At 30.1% G+C, this 8,539-nt stretch overlaps 1 long non-coding RNA gene across 2 annotated transcripts; it reads left to right on the forward strand.

Annotated features, from left to right (window-relative positions):
• The first annotated feature begins 355 nt into the window (after window positions 1-355).
• On the forward strand, window positions 356-4,912 carry LOC134272664 (uncharacterized). Of its 2 annotated transcripts, XR_009993250.1 has the most exons (5): window positions 356-497; window positions 1,495-1,554; window positions 2,232-2,362; window positions 2,743-2,873; window positions 4,528-4,912. It is a non-coding gene; the product is annotated as an uncharacterized LOC134272664 (long non-coding RNA). The 2 variants fall into 2 exon arrangements; XR_009993251.1 differs by lacking the exons at window positions 356-497; window positions 1,495-1,554 and adding an exon at window positions 1,904-2,005.
• Window positions 4,913-8,539: the final 3,627 nt, after the last annotated feature.

The raw sequence follows: 8,539 nt of genomic DNA on the forward strand, positions 1-8,539 counted from the left end.
AGTGGGTCAATTCAGTACATATGTTGCATCATCTTTTTAGATCTATTGCATCATCTTTTTGATATCTGTTGCATCATCTTTTTATATCTATTGTATCATCTTTTTGATACCTGTTGCATCATCTTTTTTATACCTGTTGCATCATCTTATTATACCTGTTGCATCATCTTGCAAAAAATAGGTTGGACTTATCTTTCTGTAAACTATCTAGTCAGCGAGCTTACCTATGCATTGTGACGTCATAAACTTGGCAGCGACGTCATGTTAGTCCTTCACAAGCTGCGATGGCTGCTTATTTTGACACAATAACACAGACTTTCACAGCGCTTGAGACTTCATGTAATAACAGTATGGTCCTATGGATTTCAGTACCAAAACTGATTTTCTACCGTTTTTCTTCCAAGAAAGTTCTGAACAGCTGAATCCTGGATCAGCCTAGATGTTATTTCACTGGATTATTTAATGAATATTACTCTACTGAGTTACCTGGTTACATGGTAAGTTTTAACAAACTTTTCTTTATACATTTTCTATGAAGGTCATCTTTGTATTTATTCATTATTACTGTGTTATATACCTTATGTTTAGAACATTCATATAAACACTGCCATTGTTTACCCTGAAATACACTAGGACACTAAAAGATCCTCAAAATGTTGATCAATCTTTTTTGCATGAGTTATGATCATATTGTCTCACATTCCTTTCATTGGATCAGTATTCTAAATATTCTTATGAGGAGACTCCTAGCATATCTTATAAAATACTGATACATACTTTTAAAACAACTAAAGTGATATTCTCAGTTGTCATTTCTAATATTTCTATGAATCTTTAATCACAGTGACCAAAAGAAGGATATGGAGATAATCAATCAGATCATATTATGCCAATGAATCTTTTGTCTCAAATCTTTTTTAATGAAATATACAGAATCTTTTGCCTTATTTGTCACTCATATTTTTACATTCTGGTGCAACAGTGGCCCAATGAAAGTGGGAAAAACTCAGTCTGAGCATCTCTGTAAATCTATAAACATGTGTGCCCCCCCCTTTTTTTTAAACCTTCATGTATATACATGTATGTATTTTATTTAGTCAGTGATTTCAAACATCAACATGTAAAATATATATTGAGTACTTTAAAAGTGAATATACATGATTTGTACACCCTGAATATTCTGACATACTAATGGTGACATCAGTTAAAAGAGTAATTAGTTATGTAAAATTCAGTTTATATGAATGTAAATGGGGTATTTATTCTCAGTTCATGTAAGGTATAATTTGCATGTAACCCAGAGTGTATTTAATATTACTATGATGGGTCATTCTGTGATTGAATTTAAATCAGAAAAAATGTTTACTAAATTTTGGTAAAATACATATGGTATCTTTTACATTTCTGTCCTGTTTGTCTGTCAATTGTTGCTTTACTTCCTTTGTAAAATGAGGTTAATTTGTGTATCACTGAATATTGTATGCTTTTTTTCAGGATCAGCTGAGATGTTATTTCACTGGATTATTTAATTGGGCATATAATTGGATAATTCTGGTAAGTTTGTCTTTGTTTTGTTTACATTTCCTATGAAGGTCATCTTTGCATTTAACCATGATTATATGGTTTAATTTAATTACTGTGTAATTCTTATGTGATCTAATATCTCTAACATTCATATAAGCACAGTCTTATTTTGTCTAAAATATACTAAGGAAACTTCATATTGTTAATAAGTCCTTTTGCATAAATTATGATATAATATCATAATTCATTATGTCTGTTACCCATGGAATTCAGACTTACTAAATTGTGATCTATAAGGAATGTAATAAAAGAAAAAGTAAGAATCTACAAAAGGTTTATCGTTGTTTTGATTCTAAATATGTGGTAGATATGGCATACATATATTTTCATTTTCACTTTTGTTTCTTGGTAATGAGCTTTTCAAAAAATGTAGGACTACATGTTGTATATGCTAATATCTTTTTGTATGCTGTACTGACAGGTATTAAACAAAATTGAATATGCTGTTAAGAGAAAGTCTGTTAGTGTCTAAAAATTACACTGATAATCATTTTGTATTTGTGATATTAATACAGTAACTGTGCTTCTTTTGTTATCTAAAGATAACATGATGAACTATTTTCATGAACTTTTTGGCACTGTATTTAAACATGCAATGTTTCATGCAGTTCCTTGTCATATTAACAAAATGATTATATTTTCTACAGTCCTCAACCTGGAAGATATGTTTTATTCCCAACCATCTATAATCCATTCTCTATGAAGTTCAGCCTGTCTGCCCAAATTCCTTTGGAAATACATAGTTAGTCAACCAACATAGAAACAATCAAACTTGAAGGTAAAGTTTCAATGAGATATCATTTTCATTTATTTAATTCTGTTTTATTTAAATGTTTATATTTTAAAATGGATAAAAAAAATGGATAAAAAACATCTGATAATGGAAATCAATATCATAAAGATAGTAAGTTTTTTAGTGTCTAAATAATTAATCTGATAATCATTTTATTTATGATATTAATACAGTAGTTGTGCTTGTTTATTATCTATAGATAACATGATGAACTTTTCTCACCTGGAGTTAATGTTAAAAACAATTTTTTGAGATTAAAAACAAATATTTTCATGATCTTTTTTGGCATTGTACATGTTGTATTTAAACATGCATTGTTTCATGCAGTACTCTGTCATATTAACAAAATGGTTTTATTTCTACAGTCCTCAACATGGAAGAATTGGTTTGTTCTTAACCATCTATAATCCATTCTCTATGAAGTGAAGCCTGGCTGCTGGTCTTCCTTTGGAAATACACAGTTTGTCAATCAACATAGAAACACACAAACTTGAAGGTAAAGTTTCAATGAGATACAATTGTAATTTTTATTTATTTATTTATTTATTTATTTATTTATTTATTTATTTACATATGCATTTTTATATTTTGGAATTGATAAGTAAATGATATATGATTTTTTTTAAAATAAAGAGGGCTTGGTGGTCATGGTCATGTTTAAACCATATTGATATCCTTCACAAGAAAAGGCATAAAAATCATGATCAAATTTTAAAACTAAAATGTATGAAGTTTTTCTTTGCCAAATGATAGTTAACAGCTAAAGATAGCATATCTATAGAATAAGTTAAATATGGCTAATTTGTAAACCCCCAGCTTCCTTAATAGCATAGTTGGTAAAGATAAGAAGTTTTGACTTCAATTGCTGATGAATTCTGAATTTTCCATTTAATATTAACATTATATCAAAGGGAAAGAATACTATAATGTGGCTCATTAGGATGACCATAAAAGAAATCTTAATGACCCTCTTGACTATGTATAAAGATTGTAACCTTATAACTGATGTAAGATGATCTGATTGTGTGGAAATAACATTCCCTGGTGTTTCTACTAACCAAGATCTTTTTCTGAGTGTATGGGACTGCTGTAAACCTTCTCCTGTTTATAAAAATAATACTTTGGAGCATGACACTTTATTCATAAAAGGTACTTTCAATATAATTTCTATGAGTTTGTGTTCTTTCTTTTATAATAATCTAGTGTTATATCTCCTTTAACCTCATTAATATGCATGCTTCCAAAATCTTAGATCTGTCTGTATAGTTTCTTCAGGTCTTTGAACACAAATACCCTGATTCAATCTTTTGAGGTAGACATCATAGAGACATCGTAGATGATAATATCAGAATGTATACAATCTAATTAAAATTAGATCCTTTGATTAAAATTTTAATTAGATTGAGAATGTATATATCACAATCTTGATCATAAGGTCAATTTAAATGGTCTTAGGCACAACAAATGAAAGTTAAAACTTTTTTTTTTAATTAGAATACATAATTTTGTAATAAACAAATACTGGAAAAGTTACTCTCATAATAAGCCTTAATGTCCTCCAAGAGTTCAGTTTGGACTTCCTCCATTAATCCTTGTATCTTGTAATCCTTGTATCTCAAATGGTTTTGTGGGCTAAAAATCATGTGTCTTTAACAACATTTTTTTCTGACAACTGTTTTCTCTTATCATCTATAAACTTGACTTCTTCTCTAGTCAAAGGTCTTTCAGGGTAATCCAAGTAATTCTTACCCTCTTTTGGTAATAAATGGTTATATTCCTCATTGGCTTCTTCTGCAATCAAGGGTCTTTCTATGTAATCTCTGACAACATTAGGATCACCCTTCTCTGGACTTAATTGGTTATATTCTTGTTGAGAAATGATCTCACTAGTGCCATCTTTTTTTATTTTAACTGGTATACCTCTGTCTACATCTTTCTCTGAAAGAATTCTCTCTCCAAACTGAATTTTACTCATTCCTTTACTCTTTTCTTTACTGGAGGTGTTACCCATGGTTAATATGGAAAGTCAAAATCTTATGTTACAACTTGTATTTATACCCTTTTTGTCTATATTTAGAATTCCATCAAGCTTATATTGCATTACAATTTTTCTTTTTCAACTAAGACATTATTTTTTTTGATTTTTTCAGGATTCTCTTGTGAGGGCTTATGGAAATGATCTATGTCTACTCTTAGAATGGTGAAAGACTTTCAGATTATGCAAAGACTAACAGAATATCCTCTCTTGGAACACTGAAACAAGAAAACCAAACTTAAGAAGATGGAGGATTTAAGAAGAACATAGATAAATATGATTTCCAACCAATTTAACCAATACGGTCATAGACTGTGGTTTACAGGATGACAAAGAAAGGACTCAGGATTGTATCTTTCACTGTCAGACACTGACTATGGATAAAGTGTAATCATTTATCAGACTGAGATCTAGTCAAATCAAGTATTGAAAATATGATTTTCTGATAGCATGAGCTCTTTAAAAACTAATTCTCACAGACCTCAAAGTATCTGAAAGTGACTTTTTATTTTTTTTACCAATTCATATTGAAGACTGTTGTTATGTATGGGAATTACACATTTAAACCTTTTATTTTTCATCTAATTTTTACAACCACCTAGAAATTAACGCAGATATCCAGATGCTGGATTTAATGTTATTATTTAACTTTCCTGGAATTGTAAATATATTTTGTTTGTGTATGTATCATGTTTAATTTTGAATTTAAATTGGGTCTCAATAAGACCCCCAATAAAGATGCAAGTGTCCCATAATCTGTGTTTTAATAATATCTTGAATATCTTTATCATCCATCATACTTATTACATATGGAAAGATTGTAGGAATGCACTTTGTTGTTAAGGACACTTTGTCAAGGTCAAAGCATAAGATTATTGAGATGACTTCTTTGACAATAATTTGTAACTTACAAACTTCACATCATAAGTACACAGATGAAGAATCAATAAGATATTTCTATAGATTTTTTTTGGATCATTTACTCCTGGGTAAAAGTTAGTAACTGAGATTACTGATTTGAGTCCTGTAATGCAGTAACTTTAACATTGTGTGATAACTTATAGACTTTATAAAAATTAGGTGCAAATTCTTAGAATAGGAATGAAATGTTAATCAAATGTACAATGTTCAAAGGTGTTTATATGACTATTACTATGTAATACCTTGGTTTTCTGTAAAAATCCTATTTTCTGTACTATTGGATGGCCCTTAAAAGGGCCGTTGGTTTTATTTATTAGTTGTGACACAAGACCAGCCAACAAGCTTTAAGCGAACGTATCTTCTTGATCCAAAACCTCTTCCCTGGTGCCCGGAGAGCTAGAAGTGCTAGTTAAACCTGTGTTTTGGGTGTTAGCACGGTTGTTGTTGTTCCTTGCATGGGTTCTGGGTGGCAAATGTCCTGCTGCAGGGCTTTGTGGGGGCGTCATCTCCGAGATCCTGTCCCATCTTGGTTGCAAGCGATGGCCCTTAACAAAATGAGGTCTAATCAAATCCTAGAATTGATATTGTTATTTTCTGATAGTATGAGATCTTTAAAAAAAAAATTCCCAGACTTCAAAGTATCTAAATGTGACTTTTATTTTTACCAATTCATATTGAAGACAGTTGTTATGTATGAGAAGTATACATTTAAACCTTTTATTTTTCATCTTATTTCTACAACCCCTAACAAATTACACAGATGTGTAAAAGCTAGCTTTGGTGTAATTATTACTTTCCTGGAACTGTAAATACATTTTGTTTGTGTATGTGTGTGTGTGTGTCCTATTTTGAATTTAATAGGTCTCAATAGGACCCCCATAAAGATGTTAAGTGTCCCCTGATCTGTGATGTAATAATATCTTGAATATTTCTATCAACCATTAGACTTCATGCTTACTACACAGAACAGGTTAGAGTAATACACTTAGTTTTATAGGACACTTTGTCAGGGTCAAAGCTTGTGATTATTGAGATATCTACCTTTGACAATAATTTGTAACCTGCAAAATTCACATCATAAGTAAAGAAAGATTCGGAGATTTTCTATTGATTTTTGGATCATTTTTCTCCTGGGTAAAATTCAGTTGTTGTAACTATAACATTTTGTGATAACCTAGTGACTTTATATCAGCTTTATTGGGTGGCATAGCATATTCTTTGGAAAGAATTGAAATGTAAATCATATGCACTATGTTCAAAGATGTTTAAAGACTATTACTATGTAATACCTTAGAAGTCTGTAAAAATCTTTTCACTGCATAGATAAAGACTGGTTGGAATCATATATGTTTTGAAATAAGGTTTAGGGAAAAAAAGTCAAGACTGTGGATATAACTTTTATTCAAATGGTGCAGTACAGCAACTCTGGTGATTTACATACCTTCAGTCATAAATAGATAGGTATTGGGAAGACTCCTCTAGATTTTGAAATTTTTAATTCAAAAGTATACAACTTTTTTTTTAAAGTTTGAAAGATTAAATGGCAGCATATCATTTGCTTGTGAATTAAAAAAATAAATCCAAACATATACATCTTTGGATGATAATTATATAATTTTATCAATTCCTGGACTTCGGTCTTGATATCATCCTTTAATGTCCTTAAAATTTTAATGACTGTCTTTTAGTTTTAGTTGAATTCGTTTCTTTTCTACATGTGAAAATGACATCATCCAAAGAAGTTCTTTGTCTGCATGTTATGTGAAGAAGACAATTTTCATCACAGTGAAAGAGATTGATTTGTTAAACATAATGCATTGATGCACAAATATATTTCAAAATTTCTAATAGCTAGGGTTCATATTTCTTTATATGGAATGCTAAGTACTGTTGATTTCAATTTTTGTGAACAAAGACAAACAAGTAGAAAGAATGTACATGATGTGTCAGAAAAGCATGCAGAAACCTGATGACTTTATCATTGCTGATTAAATCAAATTATGAGTTTCATCTTTGTTACATTGTAAACATTTCTAAGTAGGACACACACCAGAAACTTAAAATTATTATATCAGGGTTTAACACAACAATTCCAAATGATTTTTGGACGCTTTTCATGTATCAGAAAGACAAAACAGAATGTTTGTTCACAGATGTTCCAAAGGAAAACAAGCTCAAAGAAATGATTTGTAATGTTCTTCTGTGATTCATGTAAAATGTATTTTAAAAGTGTACCCTAACATTTATCTTTTCAAAGGTCATACCTGTTTCTAAATGTACTATGATTTTTGACCTCGTGACCTTGAACCTTGATGTTTGATCTATTTTCATTACTGATTTTTTTTTTAATTATAACTTCTGCTTGAGAATAGATAGGACTTTCATATTTGCCATGTGCATTACCTGTGACAAGATATTTCCGATTACGCTTTCTGGGCCCTTGACCTTCATGTTTGAACTATTTTTTTAAATCAACTTTGGTGATAACTTTTTAATGACATATGATAGGGTGTTCATATTTGACACAACATGCCATAAATAATGACATCTTACTCACAACGACACAAAAAGCGGGGGAAAGCAATTCTTTAAATTTGCTTGTTTATTAACATGTTTCCCTTCAGGGCTAGATGACCCCTATTTTTATTGTTGATATACACTTGTATAAAGTAAAATTGGTGCATTTGAAGTTTTCACGAAACCTTTCACTAAAACAGTTAAAATGTGCTTTAACCAATAAATAAATTTGAGTGTTTTTTTTTCCCTCAGTTAAGTATTATGTATTATATAGATATACCAGATTTATACCCAAGTTGCAAAAAGTTTATTTTAACTAAAAATGTGTCCATAAATTACTCGGGGAAATGTGCATATTCGTTTATTTTATCCTTGATGCAAAGAGAAACAGTTGATAAAAGGGAGTACGATGTTTACATACGAAAGGTATCAAAATATATGTGTTAAAATAAAGAGAGAACACATAGATTAATAAAATTGATAAGAAGTTTGTACATAATTTTGAGGGGGTACTGTAACTACATGTAAAATCTTCGAATTCGCTTACTGTCGGTAGAAGTTATAAGAAATACCATTGGAATTATTCAATGATAAATTTCTACTCCCCGCACCTTCATTTCATTTCTCTGGATTTCATCTAGTTAGCTATAAAAAAAAAGAGGAAATATAATTTTTAAAGTTCAAAAAGA

The sequence above is a fragment of the Saccostrea cucullata genome, unplaced genomic scaffold (assembly GCF_032062105.1).
Source record: "Saccostrea cucullata isolate Sc308-1 unplaced genomic scaffold, CSIRO_AGI_Scuc_v1 ctg8451, whole genome shotgun sequence".
NCBI lineage: Eukaryota > Metazoa > Mollusca > Bivalvia > Ostreida > Ostreidae > Saccostrea > Saccostrea cuccullata.